The sequence below is a fragment of the Chlorocebus sabaeus genome, chromosome 5, assembly GCF_047675955.1.
Source record: "Chlorocebus sabaeus isolate Y175 chromosome 5, mChlSab1.0.hap1, whole genome shotgun sequence".
Lineage (NCBI taxonomy): Eukaryota > Metazoa > Chordata > Mammalia > Primates > Cercopithecidae > Chlorocebus > Chlorocebus sabaeus.
Window position 1 is genome coordinate 42,798,702 of NC_132908.1, and position 21,703 is coordinate 42,820,404.

The following is a 21,703-nucleotide window of genomic DNA, read 5'->3' on the forward strand; positions in this document are numbered from 1 at the left end:
TCCTGGGGGTGGTGGGAGGAAGTAGCTACGGAAGTCATATTTTTCTGAAGTAATCACCTGTTTGTTCCAGAAGAGGTTAAAATGAGGCATCCCTCTCCTGGTGTCTTCTCCCCCAAACTCCTCCACAGCTTTCTTTTAAAGATTCCAGAACAAAAACAATAGCAGAGTTGTCATGGTCACAAATAACTGATGGTCACAAATGCATGATTATCAACATAAGATCATTTATATTTTAAAGTGTGGTGGACCAAAATGAGTAAAACATGCACACACAGGTCAACAGAGGTTGTCGTAGAGATGGTCAGCCATATTGTGCCCAGTTTTATTGTTTGTCATTGCTTGGAAGCACATTCACTGTAATTCTCACCTTCCCAGAATACTAAAACATGCATGTACACGCACAGGCTAGACAGCAGTCAAGTGTCACGTTCCTATAACATTTAGGTGATGCTCTTATTTCATTTGTGCTCTTGGAACCATGAAAACTCAGAGCTGCAGGAGCTCTCTGTTCAGAGTATGATTTAGCTTATTACTTTTATAGTTGTAGAGAATGAGGTCAAGGCCAGAATAGAGGCTAAGAGGAGGATTCTGACCAGAACCTCAGTGTGCCCCTTTTCCTGAGGGTAGATGGTATGAAAAAGACACCGGGCTGCAGGGTGCAGTGGCTCATGCCTAGAATCCCAGTCCGAGGCAGGTGTATCACCTGAGGTCAGGAGTTCAAGACCAGCCTGGCCAACATGGTGAAACCCTGTCTGTACTAAAAATACACAAATTAGCTGGGTGTGGTGGCACATGCCTGTAATCCCAGCTACTCGGTAGGCTAGGGCAGGAAAATTGCTTGAACCTAGGAGGCAGAGGTTCCAGTGAGCCAAGATCTCACCATTGCACCCCAGCCTGGGAGGCAAGAGCGAAACTCCATCTCAAAAAAATAAATAAATAAATAAAAGAGAAAGAAAAGAAAAAGACACCTGGGAAATGCAACCTTCAGACTAAGGAAGGACTCTGTGACATTTGAGAATGATGTCTATCACACATAAAGCACCACTTTTAGGTCATTACAGAGCTCTGGGATGTGAATTATTCCTTTGTTTCTAATTTGTTCATGTAAATGCTTTAAAAGTGCAAGTATTATTTTTTGAAGCTATACTTACGGTGAAATTATTAAGTGAAATAAATAATAAATTAAGTGAAATAAATTAAGTGAAATAAAAAATAAATTCAGTGGAAAAAAAATAAAATTTTAAAAATTTTGCTTCCAAAATACACACATATCTCCTAATTTCTTGAGAATACTCATAAAATTTGAACTTAAAAAAAAACAGCCAGACATACTTTCCACAAATCCTACTCAAGAGGCTGTTGGAGGAAAAGTGGGTGCAGAGAGCAGAAGAAATGTTAGAAGAGGGAAAAAATGGGAAACATCACAGCATTCCAATAAGAAATTAAAGATGTCTCTTCTTTCATCAAAAACCTCTCTGGAGCATGGTGCAGTGGCTCACACCTATAATACCAGCACTTTGGGAGGCTGAGGCAGGAGGATCACTTGAGCCCAGGAGTTTGAGAACAGCCTGGGCAACATAGCAAGATCCCTGTCTCTATAAAAAAATGCAAACATTAGCTGGGCGTGGTGGCTCATGCCTCTAATCCCAGCACTTTGGGAGGCTGAGGTAGGAGGATCACTTGAGCTCAGGAGTTTGAGACCAGCCTGGGCAACAGAGAGAGGTCTCGTCTCTACAAAATTAAAAAATTAGCCAGGTTTGGTGGCATGTGTCTGTAGTCATAGGTACTTGGGAGGCTGAGGTGGGAAAACCGCTTGAGCCTAGCAGGTCAAGGCTGCAGTGAGCTATGATTATGCTTGGGTAACAGAGCGAGAGACCCTGTATCAAAAGAAAAAAAGAAGAAAAGCTCCCCATCTTTGTGGTTTTATCTACCTTTGGTCTTTGATGATGGTGACATACAGATGGAGTTTAGGTGTGAATGTCCTTTCTGTTTGTTATTTTTCCTTCTAACAGTCAGGACCCTCAGCTGCAGGTCTGTTGGAGTTTGCTCAAGGTCCACTCCAGACCCTGTTTGCCTGGGTATCAGCAGCAGAGGCTGCAGAAGAGTGAATATTGCTGAACAGCAAATGTTGCTGTCTGATCATTCCTCTGGAAGCTTCATCTCAGAGGTATACCCGGCCATGTGAGGTGTGAGGTGTCAGTTTGCCCCTAGTGGGGGATGTCTCCCAGTTAGACTACTCGGGGTTCAGGGACCCACTTGAGCAGGCAATCTGTTCATTCTCAGATCTCAAACTCCATGATGGGAGAACCACTACTCTCTTCAAAGCTGTCAGACAGGGACATTTACATCTGCAGAAGTTTCTGCTGCCTTTTGTTTGGCTATGCCCTGTCCCCAGAGGTGGAGTCTACAGAGGCAGGCAGGCGTCCTTGAGCTGCAGTGGGCTCCACCCAGTTCCAGCTTCCCAGCCACTTTGTTTACCTACTTAAGCCTCAGCAATGGTGGGCATCCCTCCCCCAGCTTCGCTGCCACCGTGCAGTTAGATCACAGACTGCTGTGCTAGCAATGAGGGAGGCTCCATGGGCGTGGGACCCACTGAGCCAGGTGCAGGATATAATCTCCTGGTGTGTCATTTGCTAAGACCCTTGGTAAAGCACAGCATTAGAGTGGGAGTGACCTGATTTTCCAGGTGTTGTGTGTCACGGTTTCCCTTGGCTAGGAAAGGGAATTCCCTTCCCCCTTGCACTTCCTAGGTGAGGCCATGCCTCGCCCTGCTTCGGCTCTTGCTCATTGGGCTGTACCCACTGTCCTGCACCCACTGTCCGACACATCCCAGTGAGACGAACCCGGTACCTCAGTTGGAAATGCAGAAATCACCCATCTTCTGTGTCGCTCATGCTGGGAGCTGGAGGCTGGAGCTCTTCTTATTCAGCCATCTTGGCACCAGCCCTCTAAGGAGGTCTATGTTGGCACACATGCAAAAAACAAAAATACAAACAAAATAAAAACTACAAGCATTTCACATGACGAATTACTTTTATTTGGATTTAAAGAATTATACAAATCCAAAAGTGTTAAAAGTAATAAATGTATGTATGTGGAGTTTTTACAATCCGTGTTCCTTTTGCTTAGTACCTAAGATTAGAAACTTATCAAAGTGGCTTAAGCCCAGGTTGTCCTTTGCCTCCCCACGTATTTGCAGTCCCCTCTGCAATGCCGCCTCTGCTGCACTATGTGCCAGGCCTGCTGCACTCAGTCATGGCCGGTCTCTGCACCACGACCCCCAACTCACCTTTCCTGCAGTTCCTGCAGCAGTGCCTGGGTCACGGGCCTGGCACTTCTGGATGCTCAGAGTGCGTGCAGGATCCGCAGGGCGCTCCTGTCTCCTGCAGCCTCGTGGCTGTTGCTGCAGCGTGGCTGTGCACCAAAGGAGACAAAGCTTTTTGTTGATTTCCTGAGTGATGAAATTAAGAAGGAAAGGAAAATCTAGAAGCATAAGACCCTCCCTAAGATGTTGGGAGGTTGGGAGCTGGAATTGAATGGTAAAGAAGATAAATTAGTGTGGAAAGTTGCCAGGGAAAAGATTACTGTCACTTTCAACATTAAAACAGCATTCCACCAACATTTGATGGTGAAAAGGAACTCTCACCAGGGCAGAAGGTTGAAGAACAGGAGCCTCAACTGACAACAATTCCCAATTTTGTGGTTGAAGTTATAGAGAATGATGGCAAGAAGGCCCTTGTGCTGGACTGTCACTATCCAGAGGATGAGGTTGGACAAGAGAAGGCTGAGAGTGACATTTTCCATATCAGAGAAGTTAGCTTTCAGTCCACCGGTGAGTCTGAATAGAGGACACTAATAATACCCTCAACACATTCCCTGGACTGAGACTTATACGACCACCTAGTGGATTTCCTTGAGGACCAAGGGGTGGACAACACTTTTGCAGATGAGTTGGTGGAGCTCAGCACAGCGCTGGAGCAACAGGAGTACATTACTTTTCTTGAAGACCTCAAAAGTTTTGTCAAGAGCCAGGAAAGCAAACAAACACTGAAAGCTGCAGTATTATGGCAGGCGTTAGCCAGTGTACTCTGAAGCCAGACACATGTGCTTCGAAATGATTATCCAAATATCATGGGGAAAAATAGCAAATTTAAATAATTTCTTTTGCACTGTCATTTATTATCATTTGTTTTTGTGTAAAAATCTATTATTTCTAGATTTTTGTATAACATAATAGAAAATAAAATTGTTTTATCTCCTCCAAAAAAACATGAAGGCAAAAAGATTGAATAATTACTGAGCTAAGTAAGCTTCTATCTCAAGAAATGAGTAAAAGAAGAGTAAAGTACACGTGTAAAAGTTGGGGAAAAGCACTTCTGCTTGCGGCCAAGGTGGAGCAACAAGAAGATGACTTACGTCCTGCTTGAAACAATACAGCCAGACAAAATACATGCAATGACAGTTTTCAAAATAATGAACATCAGAAAATGAAGGGCAGTGGATACAAATGAGGTAAACCTGTTAGCAGTGGCAGCTCCGTCCAGGTCTGCAGCAACCTCAATTCTTGCCTCCTTAGAATCAAGAATTTGACCAAAGGGCATAAGGCAGAGAAAGAAACTGAGACAAGTTTTAGTTTAGGAGGGAAAGGAAGTGAAGTACGCTTGGAAGAAAGCCAGCTGGGCAACTTGAGAGATCAAGTGCGTCATTCAACCTTTCACTTGGGGTTTTATATATTGGCATGTTTCTGGGGGATTGTGTCCCTTCTCCCCTGATTCTGCCGTTTTCCATTACTCGGCATGCTTGAGCCCATTTGCCCAACTCCTGAGATATTATTGGGAAGCTGCTGATCACCACCTTCACGTGTTTCTATCTATCAGGAGACTGCCTTTCCCCAGGGCCACTGAGACCAATTGTTACTTTATTTTTATTTTATTTTATTTTATTTTATTTTATTTGTTTTTGTTTTGAGACAGAGTCTTGCTCCATCACTCAGGCCGGAGTGCGGTGGCTTGATCTCAGCTCACTGCAACCTCCGTCTCCTGGGTTCAAGAGATTCTCCTGCCTCAGCCTCCTGAGTAGATGACATTATAGGTGCACACAACCACACCCAGCTAATCTTTGTATATTTAGTAAGGATGGGGTTTCGCCATGTTGGCAGTGCTGGTCTCGAACTCCTGACCTGAGGTGATCTGCCTGTTTTGGCCTCCCAGAGTGTTGGGATTACAGGAGAGAGCCACCACACCTGGCCCAATTGCTACAGTGTAACAATGGCCTGACCATCACCTCAAGCTCACCTGACATTCCTGGGGGTGGGGAGCCTCTCTCATGTCTGACTGACTACCTATTGCTCATGTCTGCCTGATTACCTACTATAACAAGCCATAGAAATTTCCGGGTTCCATGCTTTAATCTATTTTCCAGCCCACTGCTCAGGGAAGGGGACCCAGGCAGAGCCTGACAGACTCCCCAAGTTGAGGAGACAGAGCTGAGAGTCCAGAGACCAGCACAGCTAGAGTTCATGAGACAGAGAGTGAGAGATGAGAGAGCTGCTGACAGAACCCTAGAGACTGGCAGAGGGTCCTCCCAGTGTCTTCCAGCAGAGTATCAATCACCACATGTGCGTGAAGACACTACTTGATGCTGGGACAAGAACCATCTGAAAGGATTGTAGGAAATGGTGCTGGGCACTCACACAGGGTGGGTAACAGTGGCCGATGTCACCAGCCAAATTAGAAATGTTCATAATTCACAGGTCATTGGATAGAGAACTCAACAAATCATGAAAACAAGACCTGAAAGGATCAAACTGTTTCTAAGAAAATAAAATGTGTCATACAACCAAAGCAATCTACAGGTTCAGTGTAATCCCTATTCAAAATACCAGTGCAGTGGCTCAGGCCTGTAATCCCAGCACTTTGGGAGGCCAAGGAGGAATGATCTCTTGATCCTAAGCGTTCAAGACCAGCCAGGGCAACATAGTAAGACGTTATTTCTATTAAAAAATAAAAAAAAATAGCTGGGTGTGGTGGTTCACAACTGTGGTCCCAGCTACTTGAGAGGCTGTTAAGGAAGATCACTTCAGCCGGGGAGATCGAGTCTGCAGTGAGCCGTGATCATGACACTGCACCCCAACCTGGGCAACAGAGGTAGACTCTGTCTCAAAAAACAAAAAATACCAAGGAGGCCAGGTGGCTCACGCCTGTAATCACAGCATTTTGAGAGGTTGAGGTGGGTGGATCACTTGAGGCCAGGAATTTGAGACCAGCCTGGCCATCATGGTTAAACCTCATCCCTACTAAAAATACAAAAATTATCTGTGTGTTGTGGTGCACATCTGTAGTCCCAGCTTCTCAGAGACTGAGGCACAAGAATCACTTCGACCCAAGAGGCAGAGATTGCAGTGAGGCAAGATTGTGCCACTGCACTCCAGCCTGTGGGAGACAGTGAGACTCTGTCTTTAAAAAGAAAAAAATATGGCCACAGGTGGTGGCTTACACCTGTAATCCCAGCACTGTGGGAGACCAAGGTGGGTTGATCATGAGGTCAGGAAATCGAGACCATACTGGTTAACACGGTGAAACCCCGTCTCTACTAAAATACAGAAAAAAAAAAAAAAAAATTAGTCAGGTGTGGTGGCATGTGCCTGTAATCCAAGCTACTCAAGAGGCTGAGGCAGGAGAATTGCTGGAACCTGGAAGGTGGAGGTCGCAGTGAGTCGAGATGGCACCACTGAACTCTAGCCTGGGCAACAGAGGGAGACTCCGTCTTCAAAAATAAAAATAAAAAATAAAAATAAATTACATACTTTACAGAAATAGAAAAAACAATCCTTAAATTTATATGGAATCACAAAAGATCCAGAATATCCAGTCTGTCCCTGGATCTAAGGAATAAGACAATAAAAAAAGAGACACCTAAACTCCAAGAAATCTTGAGCAAAAAGAATAAAGCTGGAGGTATCACATTAAACCACTTCAAAATTTGTCATAACTCTATAGTAACCCAAACAGCATGGTACTGGCATAAAAACAGACACATAGGCCAATGCAACAGAATAGGGAGCCAACAAATACATCCGTGTATTTACAGCCAACTGATTTTCCACAAAGGTGCCAAAAACACACAACAGGGAAAGGAGAGTTTCTTCAAAAAATGGTGTTGGGGAAACTGGATATTCACATGAAGAAGAATGAAATCAGACCTTTATCGCACCTCACACACAAAAGTCAACTCAAAATAGATTAATGATTTACATGAATGTTCTGAAACTCTGAAACTACTAGAAGAAAACATAGGGAATAAGCTTCATGACACTGGTCTGTACACTGAATTTTTGGATAGGATCTTAAAGGCAGAAGCAATGAAAGCAAAAGTAAAATGGGATGACATGAAACTAAAAAGCATCTGCACAGCAAAGTAAATAATCCACAGAGTGAAGAGACAACCTACAGAATGGGAGAAAATATTTGCAATCCATACATCTCTGAGGAGTTAATATTCCAAATATACAGGGAACTCAACTCAACAGCAAATCCAATTTAAAAATAGGGCCATGGTGTTTCTTGACTGTAATCTCAGCACTTTGGAAGGTAGAGGTAGAAGAATTGCTTGAGCCCAGGAGTTCTAGAACAGTCTGAGCAACATGGTGAAATCCTGTCTCTACAAAACAATACAAAAAATTAGCCAGGCATAGTTGCTCATGCCTGTAGTCCCAGTTACTTGGGAGGCTGCTATGGAAGGGCCACTTGAACCCAGGAGTTCAAGACTCCAGTGAGCCATGATGTAATCATGCCACTGGCATTCCAGCCTGGCTGACAGAGTGAAACCTTATCTCAAAAGGTGGGGGGCAAAGAACCGAATAGACATTGCTCAAAAGAAGATGCATGAATGGCCAATATGTCTATGAGAAAAATGCTCAACATCACTAATCATCAGCAAAATAGAAATCAAAACCACAATGAGATATCACCTCACACCTGATGGAATGGCTATCATTGGAAAGGCAAAAGATAACAAGTGTTGGTGAAGATGTGTTGAAAAGGGAACCCTTGCAGGCTGCTAGTGGGAATGCAAACTAATGTAGCCATTATAGAGGCTACATATGGAAGAGCGTACATGGAGGTTTCTAAAAATGTTAACAATAAAACCACCATATGATCCAGCAATCCCACTACTGGGTATATATATAAATGATATAGAATCAATATGTTGAAGAGATATCTGCAATCCCATGTTTATTACAGCGCTATTCACAATAGCCAAGAAAGAGAGAAACAAATGCATCCCAGAACAAAAGCTCCAGGTTACCTCTAGGAATACAAAAATATCCAGCAACCAATAAAGTAAAATGCACAATGTCTGAGATCCAACCAGATTACCAGAAATGCCTTTGCAGGGAAAAAGGACCTATAATAAGGAGAATAGTCAATCAATAAAAACTGACTCAGACCTGACAAGGATGTTAGAATTAACAATGAAGGACATTAACACTGTTATTATAACTTTATGTGTGATCTTGTGATAGAAGAAGTATATATTTGGTCTTTGTTCCTGGTTCCTGGCACAAAACTCTAGTAATTTCCTGAATGACGAGGTGAGAGGATCATCCTGTTATTCATAATATGCCTCTTTCAGCCATCCCTGAATTTATGCTAATGAGATGACTCTCAGGGGCCCCCTAGATAGCTTCAGATGAGGGCTGTTTGTAGCCCCACCCTGGGCCTCTGGAAAGGGGAGAGGGTTTGGAGATTGAGGTAACCATCAATTTCTAGCCAATGACTTCATCAATCATGCCTACATAATGAAAAGTCCATAAAAAACCCTAAATGAAGGGTTTGGAGGGCTTCTGGGCTGGTAAGCACAGCAGCGTGGTAGGAGGGTGCCCCTTCCATATCTAGTCCTATACATCTCTTCCATTTAGCTGTCCCTGAGTTGTTTCCTTTATAATAAACCAGTAATGCTAAATAAAGTGTCTTTCTGAGTTCTGTGAGCCATTCTAACAAATTATCAAACCTGAGGAAGGGTTGTGGGAACCCCTGATTTATAGCCTATCAGTAAGAATTATGGGAGGTCTGGGGTTTTCAACTGGTGTCTCAAATGGAGGCAGTTTTGTAGGACCAAGTCCTTAACTTGTGGGGTCTGACAACAATGCCAGGTAGTTATGTCAGAATTGAATTGAACTGCTGAACACCCAGTTGGTGTCTGGAGATTTGGAGAACTGGTTGTTGAAGTGGAAAAAGTCCACACATTTGATGTCAGAAGTGTCCTGAGGAGAAACAGTTCAGAGTATGCCATATGTTAAAAAAGTTAAATGGAGACTCTGAGGATATAAAAAATACATTAAATGGAATTAATAGCACAGTAGACATTGCATCAGAAAATATTAGTCAACTTGAAGATATAGCAATAGAAACAATTGAAAACAAAACACAAGGAGAAAAAAAACTCCACAAAAATCAAAACAGCATCAATGAGCCGTGGGACTTTAAGCAGCCTAATTTGTGAATAATCTGTGTCCATGAAGGAAAATAGAAGAGAGAGTCAGAAAAAAAAAAACACATTTGAAGAAATACCAGTCAAAATTTTTCCGTATTTGATGAACGCCAGAAACCTACAGAGCCAGGAAGCTCAAAGGACCCCAAGCACATAAAGAAAATTACACCAAGGCATATCATAATCAAATTGCACAAAACCAGTGTTAAAGATAAAATTTTAAAAGCGGCCAGTGGGAAAAGTGAAGTATGCTATGTACACAGGAACAGAGAGAAGAATGACATCAGATTTGTCACCTGAAACAATGCAAACAAGAAGACTGGGAAGCAACCGCTTCCAAGTACTAAAAGGAAATAAAAAACTGTCCACCTACAATTCTATACCCATGACAATATCTTTCAAAAAATAAGGTGATTCTGGGCATGGTGGTTCACACCTATAATCCTAGTGCTTTGGGAGGCCAAAGTGGAAGGATTGTTTGAGCCCAGGAGTTCAAGGCTGTAATGAGCTACGATTGTGCCATTGCACTCCAGCCTGGATGACAGAGAGAGACTCTATCTCTTAAAAACAAATAAACAAAAAAGATGAAAGAAAGACATTTTCAGACATACAAAAAGAGAAAGAATTAATCACCAGTAGATCTCTACTACAAGATATGTTCAAGGACATCTTTTAGACAGAAAGAAAATGATGCCAGTTAGAATCAGTAATGAAGAGCTCGCGACACCATCTCTACAAAAAAATCAAAAAAATTAGCTGGGCATGGCAGTGCATGCCTGCAGTTCCAGCTACTTGGGAGGCTGAGGTGGAAGGATCACTTGAGCCCAGGAGGTCAAGGCTACAGTGAGCCATGATTGCACCACTGGACTCCAGCCTGGGAAACAGAGCAGGACTCCATCTCTAAAAATAAAAAAAAAAAACTGTGTCAGAGCTCTGGAAAATGGTTGATATGGTTTGGACTTGTGTCCTCGCTCAACTCTCATGTCGAATTGTAGTCCCTGATGTTGGAGGAGGGACCTGGGAGAAGGTGGTTGGATCATGGTGGCAGATTTCTTCCTTGCTGTTCTCATGATAGTGAGTTCTCATGAGATCTGGTTGTTTAGAAGTATGTGGACATGTAAGACATGCCATGTAAGACGTGCCTGTTTCCCCTTCACCTTCCTCCATGATTGTAGGTTTCCTAAGGCCTTCCCAGCCATGCTTTCTGTACAGTCTGCAGAACCATGAGCTAATTAAATCTCTTTCCTTTAAAAATTACCCAGTCTCCGGTATTTCTCTGAGGAAGGTGTTCCATCTTGTTTCGGGTGAGGCTGTAGGGACGCTGCCTGGCGGGGGAGGTGGGGTCATGATGGGAGAGGGGGCTGACTATAGGGGCCACAAAAACACAGCACATTTGTCCTCTCTGCCAAGTGCACGTGTCATCTCCACAGGAGGTCTCAGGGGGATAAAATCTTCTCAAAGGACATTACCAGGGGGCCTGTGAGGTGGCCTGGAGAATAGCATCCTTTTTTTTTTTTTTTTGAGCTGGGGTCTCGCTCTGTGGCCTAGGCTAAAGTGCAGTGGCATGATCATAGCTCACTACAGCCTTGACCTCCTGGGCCCAAGTGATCCTCCTGCCTTGGCCTCCTAAATTGAGGTAACAGGTGGCACCTGGCCTGAGAGCAGTCTTTTTATGTCCCAAATCACACATTTGCCTACATGGATGCATCCGTTCCATGTGCTCCATTTCCACATTAGCTGTGGTGCAGCTTATGTCCGAAGAGTGATTATCAGTCCTGGGTCCAGACAAGTCAAACACCACCTCCAGGAACTGACCAGTGTAGTACATCACATATACTGACCTCCTGACAGAACCTGAGCCATTCCATGACCTCTGTCGCTCAGTGTCCCCGTCCAAAACTGGAGGTGACAATGCATACATGAGATTGTTGTGAGGATTATGTATCGATATTTGTAAAATGCTTTGGAAAAAAACTGGGTACACCGTTGGTGCTTGGAATAGTGCCTGGCACACAGAGGGTGTTTTCAAAGCACTTAGAACAGCAGCACCTGGCCCACTGCTGGTGTTCACTAAGCACTCAGTGCTGCAGCCATCACACAGCTGGCCTTCAGTAAGCACACAGAGCACAGGCTCAAACCTGGTGCTTACTTAAGTACATGGAGAAAAACCCACTCTGCTGAGTGAAGGGCAGACTGGTGCTTTGTATGTACACACACACAGCAGAAGGTACAGGGCCTCAATAAGAAAATACACTCTGTTCAGGTGAACACCCATCACCACCCATGCAGAACACTCTGGGTAGAGGAGAGGGAAGGACACAAACATAAATAAAGACTAGAAAAAAGGGTTACTGCTGGAAGGGCAAATACAAGTGTGGAGCACACTGTGGGTAAGCGACAGGACCTGTTCTTCCCTGGGAGAGAGTAATGCAGCGTGCAGGAGAACAGTAGCCATGACTAATCCTGAAATGCCTGGCAGGGGCACCTAACATAAATAAGAGAAGAGGGGTGGACACAAGAAGAAATGACTGCAGAAAGGGCTTCCTTTTCTGTGATTGGACCCAGGGCTCTGAATTAACATCCATGAACTCAGAGCTGGGAAGGGAGCTGCAGGCAGGGGACACTGGGGTGCCAGGTAAGCGGGGCTGGGACAGTAGACTTTGCATCACATCCTGGTGTTGATAGAAGGGAGCAAAGGCTGCCTTGGACTGCAGGGAGAGGACAGGAGTCAGCGTGGATTGTGTGGGTGGGTGTGAAGTGGGGAGGCGATGTCAAAAGGAAAGAAGGGGAGGAGGGAGGATGGAAGTCACACCTCAATCTGATTCTCATGCACAAGTGAGATGCTGTTGTCATAAAAATAGTGCCATTTGCCACTGTCCTTGTTGCAGGCAAATGTTGTGTCTGAAAGGGAGGGAGTTATCCTCACCCTCCCTTCCTGCCCCTAGGAAGTGTCCAGATTCACTCTGTCACTCTTCCCACCATGATAACCTCACCACTGTCTCACATCCCTAGTCACCCACTGAGAAGGTACTGTCCCCCAGCCTGGCTCATCCAGTGTCCAACATGCATGTCCCCATAATGGTTGGAAGCTGTGATGAGGTCGTACATGTACAGCTCTGGATTTGAGTCATTCTGTGGTTTGATGACAGAAGTCAGGTCCCTGTGGGTGGGGAGAGGGTTAATCCTGGGGCACCCCCTCCTTTCCCTGCCTTCACCCAGCCATCCTCCCCCTCGCCCCTGACTGGATAGAAAACTCAAAGAGGGTGTCCAGCTTCTCTCGGGAGAACTTGGTGTAGGAAAAGCATTTCAGGTGGAGAGAACACAGGCAGTATCCACAGGTCCAGCTTTTTGGTGGCCAGCTGGTGCTGCTTGCAGGAGGGGTAGTGCCTATGGACAGAGCCCGAGTCAGCAGGCCAACTTTTTCTGAGCACCTACTGTGTGCTCTTTGTACTGCCTGACTCTCATGTACCATGTCAGGCCCACAGAGACACTGCCCTTACTATTAGCCCATCTAGTATTCTAGTTTGCTCTGTTCCTGTTAAAATTCTTTCACTTGTCATTTGCTTACTGGTTATCTTTTGTATATGTTTTCATACCCTGTTTGTATTTTTGTTTGATTTCTGGTCCATGAGATGCTAGTCTTATTTTAGAGCCCACCTCTATCCCTTCATATTTTAGTCATTCATTCATTCACCAAGCATTTAACCCTTTGGTACTGTTTAGTATCTCTGTTCCATTTCTGCCCCACAGAGATGCTGCTCTTATTTCTGAGACTGGCCATACGGTCTTGGTTCTCTCTTTTTGTATATTCTGCAAGTGTCTATTGAGCATCTACTAAATACCCAACACTATTATAAACAGGGAGAAGCAACACACAGTGAACTGAAATCTTCACCCTCAAGGAGTTGACTCTAATAAAGATGACAAATAACACAAAAGGGGATAGAAGACATCACATTATGTGGCATTGCTGAGCAGAAAGAAAGTAATGCTTGCCTAGGAAGAAAAGAGCACAGAGAGGGGGTGGAGAGGGGCAGTGGGGAATGGGGTTTTTTTGTGTCTGTTTGTTTGATTATTTTAGACAGAGTCTTGCTGTTTCATGCAGGCTGGAGAGCAGTGGCAGGATCTCAGCACACTGCAACCTCTGCCTCCCAGGTTCAAATGATTCTCCTGCCTCAGCCTCCCGAGTAGCTGAGATTACAGGCACCTGCCACCACACCCAGGTAAATTTTTGTATTTTTAGTAGAGACGATGGGGTTTTGCCATGCTGGCCAGGCTGGTCTTGAACTCCTGACCTCAGGTGATCCACCCACCTTGGCTTCCCAAAGTGCTGGGATTACAGGGAGGAGCCAACATGCCTGGCTGGGAAGGTTGATTTTTAACAAGGTAGTCAGAGGAGGGCTCTCTGATGAGATCATGTTTGGTCAAAGACTGGAGCATAGTAAGGAGTGAAGTCCAGCAGATCACTGGGGAAAGAACATTCCTGGAGAAGAAACAACCCAGGCCGAGGCACTGAGGTAGGAGTCTGCTCAGGTTATTGGTGGCCAGGGTGGCAGGAAGGGTTTCAGTGTGGAGGAGAGTGGAGGGAAGTATATTTAGAGAGGTAAATATAGTGGTACAACCCAACAAAACCTCCACAGGCCCTGCTCTGGCCCCTTCTCAGGGGTTTTCTTTCTCCAGGGTCTCCACAGCAGTGAGGAGCTCAATGCACTCCTGCAGCTGCAGAGGAGTCTCCTTCGTCACGTACCCAACACAGTCATGCTTTACATAGCCCTAGGGCTGGGTGAGCAGAGGCCAGCTGTGAAGACTGGTGTAGAGGCCGGCTGTGAGGACTGGGGGAGAAATGAGAGTCGGAAGCGGGGACACACGACACATCGAGTGGGTCAAAGCATAGACTTTGAAGTTAGGAACCTCAGGCCCTGGAGCTCTCAGCAGGTAGTCAGCTCCCAAGGCCACACTGGACCTGGATCTCTTGGCTCTGTTCCTGGCTGGAGGAGTTCGAGGGCAAACGTGCAAAAGGACTCCAGATTTTAGGCACAATGAAAAATTGTCAGTGAAAAGATAAATAACCAAGACTCTCCCAGGAGACAACGGAAGACAGGATGAAGTTGTCTGTGTTTTGAGTGTTTTGTTCACCTCTGGATCACCAGCACTCAAGAGAGACAGCAAAGCTGGAGGTCTAGAGAAAGAAAAATCCCTACAAGTCATTCCATGGCCACGTTAAGTTTGAACTGCCTTTTGCATGTTGCATGGGAGTTGTCAAATAAGCAGCTAAACACCCAAGTCTGAGTTCAGACCCCACCGGGCCCCGCCCCCAGGAAGGGGACACTTATGAGAGCCGAGACATCAGAATGTCATAGAGGCCCTCTGAAGAGAACTGGTCCCAGGGCGCTGACACTAGGAGTGTGTACCCGAAAAGCATCAGGCCATGGTAAGAGTTACTGTAGTCACGGGCAGGGGTGTGATCCCACAGGTAGACAGAAACCACAATGTCCTCTGTTGAGCCCTCAATGGCCTCAATCTGACCTGACACATCATAGCCGCGGTGCGGTGGACAGCAGGAACACCTGATCAGCAACTCCCACCTTCCCGAGACTCCCTGACCGCCCGGTAGCTCCACCCACTCACCCCGCAGCCTGAAGCTATTTTGTAACGGAGCTGAAGAGTTACCTAATGTGGTATGCTTTACAACCTGTTGGATAATTTACACAGCACTCTGTTTATGTGCTATTTCACAAAGTCCTTTGGTGTTATCAGAGCGCTAAGGAGGTTCATTTTCAGTGAAAAAGGGATTTAAAAACATTTTCTTTTTGGAAACCGCTGCTTGATTTACAAAGAACTTTTCTATTCACAAAGCACTCTCTATTTTAATTTTTAGTTATCCAAAGATTTGAACATTTTCCTGAATGCTCCTATGTTTAGAAAGCATCTTAAACGTTCCATATTTCAAAAATCCCTTTTTGTTTTTGAGGCCCACAATAAAGGAAGGAGCTCAGCTCAGAATCTGGTACACAGGAGAGGCCTCATAAGTGCTGAATGAGAAGTAAGAAACAGCAGCCTCCCTCCTGTGATGAGGAGGAAAACACCCAAAGACACCCTGTACAAGGGTCTGTGGCCCCACCCCATTGGCAGCTTCAAGCCCCTTCCCCTACTAAGGCACATGGCTGAAGCTCTGTGCAGGACAGATGCCCGGTGAACAAGGCAGAGGATGGAAGAGAGAAGATGGTTAAGGCAGGCCCATACAAATGGAAGTGGACCAAGTTCCTGAGGAACTCCATCTCCCCACCATCCCCTCACTCACAGGAAAAGACCATCGCGGTCCAAGATGCTGCTCAGAGGCTTCTCCAGCTGGTAGAGCTTATAGAAGCAGTGACTGAAGACCTCAGCATCCTCTTCTGAGAATGAGAAACAGAGAGGGAGCTAGTCAGTCTGCAAGTCCTCCCCAGGCCCTTCCACCTAATGTTCCCTGAATCCCACCCAGCCTCCATCTGCAGTCTCACCCTCTCTGGCGAGACACCTGTGTGTTTGGACAGAGCCACACGTAGATCTGAGATCCTGCCTTTCTTTGGGACCACGAACCAGTGCAGAGGGAAAAACAGTAACTAGAAAAGACCAAAAGGCCATGTGGTGAGTTAATGCTGGAAGCCTTGAGGTATGATAGGTAATCCAACTCTGACGACGTATCCCTCATTATGTCCCCAGGTCCCCACTGCCCCAATACCTGCTCTGGCTTGTGGTGGAGATCCACTTAAAATGGGGCATTTACAGAGTTAAAGGCTGACGAGGCCTATCCTGGGAGACGGGGAGATTAGACACATCTCTGCATTTCTTTTGATACAGATTCAATATTTTAAGGGTCATTACCCTAAACATGACCTCACACTTTTTATGATAATAAAAATTTAAACTCACAGTACTGGATGATGTGGCTTCAAGGGTGGCCAGCAACTTACAATTCTTCACAACAGCCCCATCTCATTATAACACAAGGCATCATTCCAAAACAAACGAAAAAGAAATTCATTACTGTGTCAACCTTGGCATCCGTAAGACAAATAGTTTTTTGATAAAACGTATTAGGTAGAAACTTGAGAAAAATGATTTTCTCAATTTCAAATTCTTGCTATGAGAATTTTTTAAGCTCATGGATGTATATTTAAACAATCTGAGTGTTTCCAAAATAACTTGACCAGCTTTTAAACTTTTCTTCTTAAGAGGTCAACTTATTTATCCACTAAGTACCCCCTTTCTTCTCTCAAATTATTTCATACAACCTAATTCTCACATATGTAAAAATAGATATAATGTACAATCAACTACCTGCAATGTTACTACCACATAGCTTTGAGTTTGAGAGATAAATAATTTCAGAAAATATTAGGTCATTGCAGTAGTGAGTTGGCTTGCAGTTTGAATCATTGGGAAGAACACCAAGATTGTAGCTTTCAAAACATTAGTATGGTTTACCTATTAATACTTCTCACATTCAAGCCCTTCTAAGGCACGTGGCTGAAGCTCTGTGCAGGACAGATGCCCAGTTAACAAGGCAGAGGAGGAAAACTTGTAGCTATAAATGAGGGCAAGCAACTATCCAGACTTGGGACATGTCTCTTAATGAGAATATTCCCAAATGCATGCTGCAGGTTCTTTTGACTATCCTATTCCTGAACTTCTAGTTCAGTGAAACATTGTGGAATAGATTGGATTGGCTTAGAGAAGTCACAGTTTGCCATGCCTTCATTTGACTATGTTCATGTTACACGGTTTTTCAAAATAAGGACTACCTTTTACCCAGAATAGCTCTCCATTACCATCATATGTTCCATGTGGCCCTATTCTTAACTTCTGATTCATACTCCTAATTAAGACTGAGATCTTTTCAGAGTTAACTCTGAGTATGCTCAATGTGAGAAATATGTTATTTTCTACTTCTGGCCAAAATTCAAACTGTAATATTAGTTGTAAAATTAGCATAAGAAAGTTCACTCCTTTAAGAATAATCACTATGTGCAAAGGCCCCACAAAATACCACGTTTGCCTTCATACTGGCTTTTTTTTATTTTTTATTTTTTGAGACACTCTCACTCTGTTGCCCAGGCTGGAGTGCAGTGGCGCTATCTGGGCTCACTGCAACCTCTGCCTCCCTGGTTCAAGTGATTCTCCTACCTCAGCCTCCTGAGTAGCTGGAATTACAGGTGCATGCCACCAGGATGGCTAATTTTTGTATTTTATTAGAGACAAGATTTCACCATGTGGACTAGGCTGGTCTCAAACTCCTGACCCTAGGTGATCCGCCCACCTCGACCTCCCAAAGTACTGGGATTACAGACATAAGCCATCGCGCCCAGGCTTAGATCTATCATTTTTGACATAATCTTTGTTAAGAAACATTCCACATAAACGATTTCATCCTCATAAAAATATTCCACAGTTTCTTCCCATAGACAGATTTAAATTCACAAAATGCTGAGTTGCTGTGTTCTGTTGCTGATTACACAAAGGAGGCAAGCACTGTTAACTTTCCAGCTCTAAAGCATTCACATTAATGCATTTTGCTACTGACAAGTCTAGTTCGGAATAGATTCTTAGGCTGAAGGACTAATTATAGAAGACCAGATTTCTTAAGATAGGTAATGAAAAAGAAAGTTGTTATTTGTTTAGTTGAATTATTCTTTTTCATTACGAATGCTTATATAATTAAACAGCATGGGCTTGAGGTTACTTTATACTAAGTGGGACTCATGTTTTCTCCTTTAATTGGTTAATATGATTAATTAGAAGAAGAAATTAAAAATGTTGAAAATCAAGCAAAATATATGTGTAACAATAATAAGAATATGTTTTGAAAGACATGAATAGCCTGAACATTTTATTAAATTACAGTTTCTCATAAGGAGAAACTGAACTAGAAGATACAGATCATCTATCTCCATTAATAGTTTGTTCTTCTTAGAGATCCCTGGGATCACACCTTAAAGCAGGGTATTAGTATTCACATTTTAAATAATATCTTGGGCTGTTGCTAATAAGCCACATTTCAAATAAAGGTTACTGAAAGTCCATGTTGCTAATAACCCACATTTAAAATAAAGGTATCAGTTACTGAGAGTTCAACAAAAACAGATTCCTTTTTCTTTTTTACTCTAGAATCACTCATGCTTCTATCCACATTTATGGACTGCCCACAGGCTCAACTTTGTCCATAAGCCTGTTTTGTTTGGTACACATAATGTCTACAATTTTGGAGTTATTTTTCTCTCCAACAGGGAACAGGCAATCTCCAGTTTATCATGGTCCCTCACCTCCCTCAAGATTAATCCAAATCTTATTTGACTAGTTTCTGCAATATGTAGAAAATGAAGTGAAGGGCTAGAGTAGTGAGTGAGAGGGTGGTGCAATCTTCATATGATGTTTCCAAAGCTGAGAAAGGTATGTGCCTTGATTTTAATCATGGGAGAACAGGGAGTGAGCCACTTGACCTGAATGGGAACTGAACAGAATGAGAATCAGTCTAGTACCTTACAATATAGATCGGTGTACTAGTGAAGTAGTAAGTGGTTGTTGGGTTTAGGAATAAGTGAGTAAGGAATAGAAACCATGAATGGAAAAATAGCATATGTAAAAGTCCTGGGGCGATAGAGAAATGATGAGATTGGCATAACTAAAAGAAGAAGAAGAAGAAAAAAAAGACTGCAGCCTGAACACAGAGACTGCAGGGGAACCAGTGAGAAAAAAGCTGGAGCAATGGGTAGGAGAGTAAGATGGAGCAACTACGGCATAAGTAAAGCTTGCCTCCTAAGTATTGTTAGTAATATAAATATTTACATCAACCCAGCATTTATATTTGCATTTTAAAATCATTATGGATAGTTTCCAAGGGTACAACAGTAGACAGAATAGTACCTATAATGAACCTCTGTGTACCCGTCACCCAGCTGTAACATAATTTTGCTCATCCAGATTCATCTTCTTTTGCCCCTCATATTTTTGAAGAAAAACCTTAGAAATCCTATGATCTATAGGGTATTTGTTTTTAAGGTAACTTCCTACCATTGTGGAAAAAAAGTTTAAAATTAAATGTAAAGGTGAAGTGTGGTGGTTCTCACTAGCGATCTGGAAAAGCATAAGGATTTCCAAATGGGCTTTTCCTCTACAGCTCATCACCTCTGATTCTGTCACTGGTCCGAGTAAAAGGAGGAAAGGTTCCTTTCCCTCTGGACAACACTGGCACCAGCTTCCACTGCTACTCACCTCAGGACCTCAGACCTTTGTTTCAAACAGAGTTTTGCCTGACATGAATGGAGATGCAGTTCACGTAATGAAAGGAGAATCCTTGGGTCTTTAGCTGGGTGCCCCTTGGTTTCCTGGATTTAATTCCAAACTCTGTGCTTTTACATACAGGTAATTTTGTTACAGTTTTCTGCCTAGGATGGTCTAATCTTTTTAAAAAAACAAAATTAATGCAAAATAGAAACAGAAATAGTAATGAGTTAGTTTGCGCTTTAAGAAATGTTTACTTTCCACTTAAAAAAAAAAAAAGATGTTAGTTTTACATGGTCCTGTTTGCTCATTTAGCGGACACTTAGTATAGACTGGAGCTTGGTAAATATTTTAGCTTAAAATCCAAAGACTGTATTAAGAATGAACACACTGGCCGGGCACAGTGGCTCACCTGAAGTCCCAGCACTTTGGGAGGCTGAGGTGGGTGGATCACCTGAGGTCAGGAGTTCAAGATCAACTTGACCAATATGGTGAAACCCCATCTCTACTAAAATTACAAAAATTAGCCAGGCATGATGGCTTGCACCTTGTAGTCCAAGTTACTTGGGAGTGTGAGGCAGGAAAATCGCTTGAACCCCTGGAGGCAGAGGTTGCAGTGAGCTGAGATCGTGTCACTGTACTCCAGCCTGGGTGACAGAGCGAGACTCAGTCTCAAAAAAAAAACAAAAAAAATCAAAACAAAACAAACAAACAAAAAAACCACACAAAAAAGAATGAACAAACTAAGCTATGTAAGTGATGACGGCTTGGTGTTACATGAGAGAATTCAAGTTTTAAATAATATTCTGGGCCTTTCCAAAGTATGAATTGTACCTGTAAAAAAAGAAAAGCTTAGGTACCATAATTCTTAGTAAGAAAAAGATTTTCCCTCTATAAGACAAATAAAACTACATGGTATAATCAAGTACTACAAATCACTTAAATATGCACCAAAAGCCCTGACATTTTTGGTTGATAAAATTTCTTCCTTAAAAAAGTCTTTTACTTTGGCAAGAAAGTCATTATTTTAATTTCATAAGTAGATTAATTGTTTCAACATACATCAAATTAGACAAGACCTTTTGAAAAATTGCGTATTAATTAGAGATGGAGTAGAGGTTGTCCTAAGAAGAATTTTAAATCACAAGATAATTCTAAATTATAAAACTAACAGATTTTTCTAGTTCTTATTTGAATACCAAAAGGGAAAAAGACCATAAAATGCACTAATTAATTAATTGGCAAATACTATTTTTAAGCCATAAAATAATTCATTTTTTAGGAATTTTGCAAGAGAAGCTTGAGAGAAATTAACTTTCAAAAAGTTTCTTTGAAATATGCCATCTAGTATCTTAGCCACTAGCGTTATATAGCTATTTGAATTTAAATGTATTAAAATCAATAAAATAAAAACCTCAAGTCCTCAGTCTCAATAGACACATGCGGCTACTCGTTATCATACTGGACAGTACATATATAGAGTATTTTATCATCACATAACATTCTGGTGAATAATGTTGCTTTAGAAGACACAACTAACAAAAATTTATGCTGAAAACATTATAAAATGTTCCATGGTGTTCTCACGATTTTTAAAAAATAACAACACAGAGGAGGGCGGAGCAAGATGGCCGAATAGGAGCAGCCCCAGTCTCCAACTCCCAGCGCGAGCGACACAGAAGACCGGCGATTTCTGCATTTTCAACTGAGGTACCGGGTTCATCTCACTAGGGAGTGCCGGACAATCGGTGCTGGTCAGCTGCTGCAACCCGACCAGCCAGAGCCGAAGCAGGGTGAGGCATCGCCTCACCTGGGAAGCGCAAGGGGGAAGGGAATCCCTTTTCCTAGCCAGGGGAACTGAGACACACAACACCTGGAAAATCAGGTAACTCCCACTCCAATACTGCGCTTTAAGGAAATGGGCACACCAGGAGATTATATCCCACACCTG

At 43.2% G+C, this 21,703-nt stretch overlaps 2 pseudogenes; both read left to right on the top strand.

Annotated features, from left to right (window-relative positions):
* LOC103233516 (SHC SH2 domain-binding protein 1-like) overlaps positions 1–21,703 on the top strand; it is a 632,774-nt pseudogene that overhangs the window by 154,447 nt on the left and 456,624 nt on the right.
* Positions 3,211–4,092, top strand: LOC103232064 (complement component 1 Q subcomponent-binding protein, mitochondrial pseudogene; annotated as a pseudogene).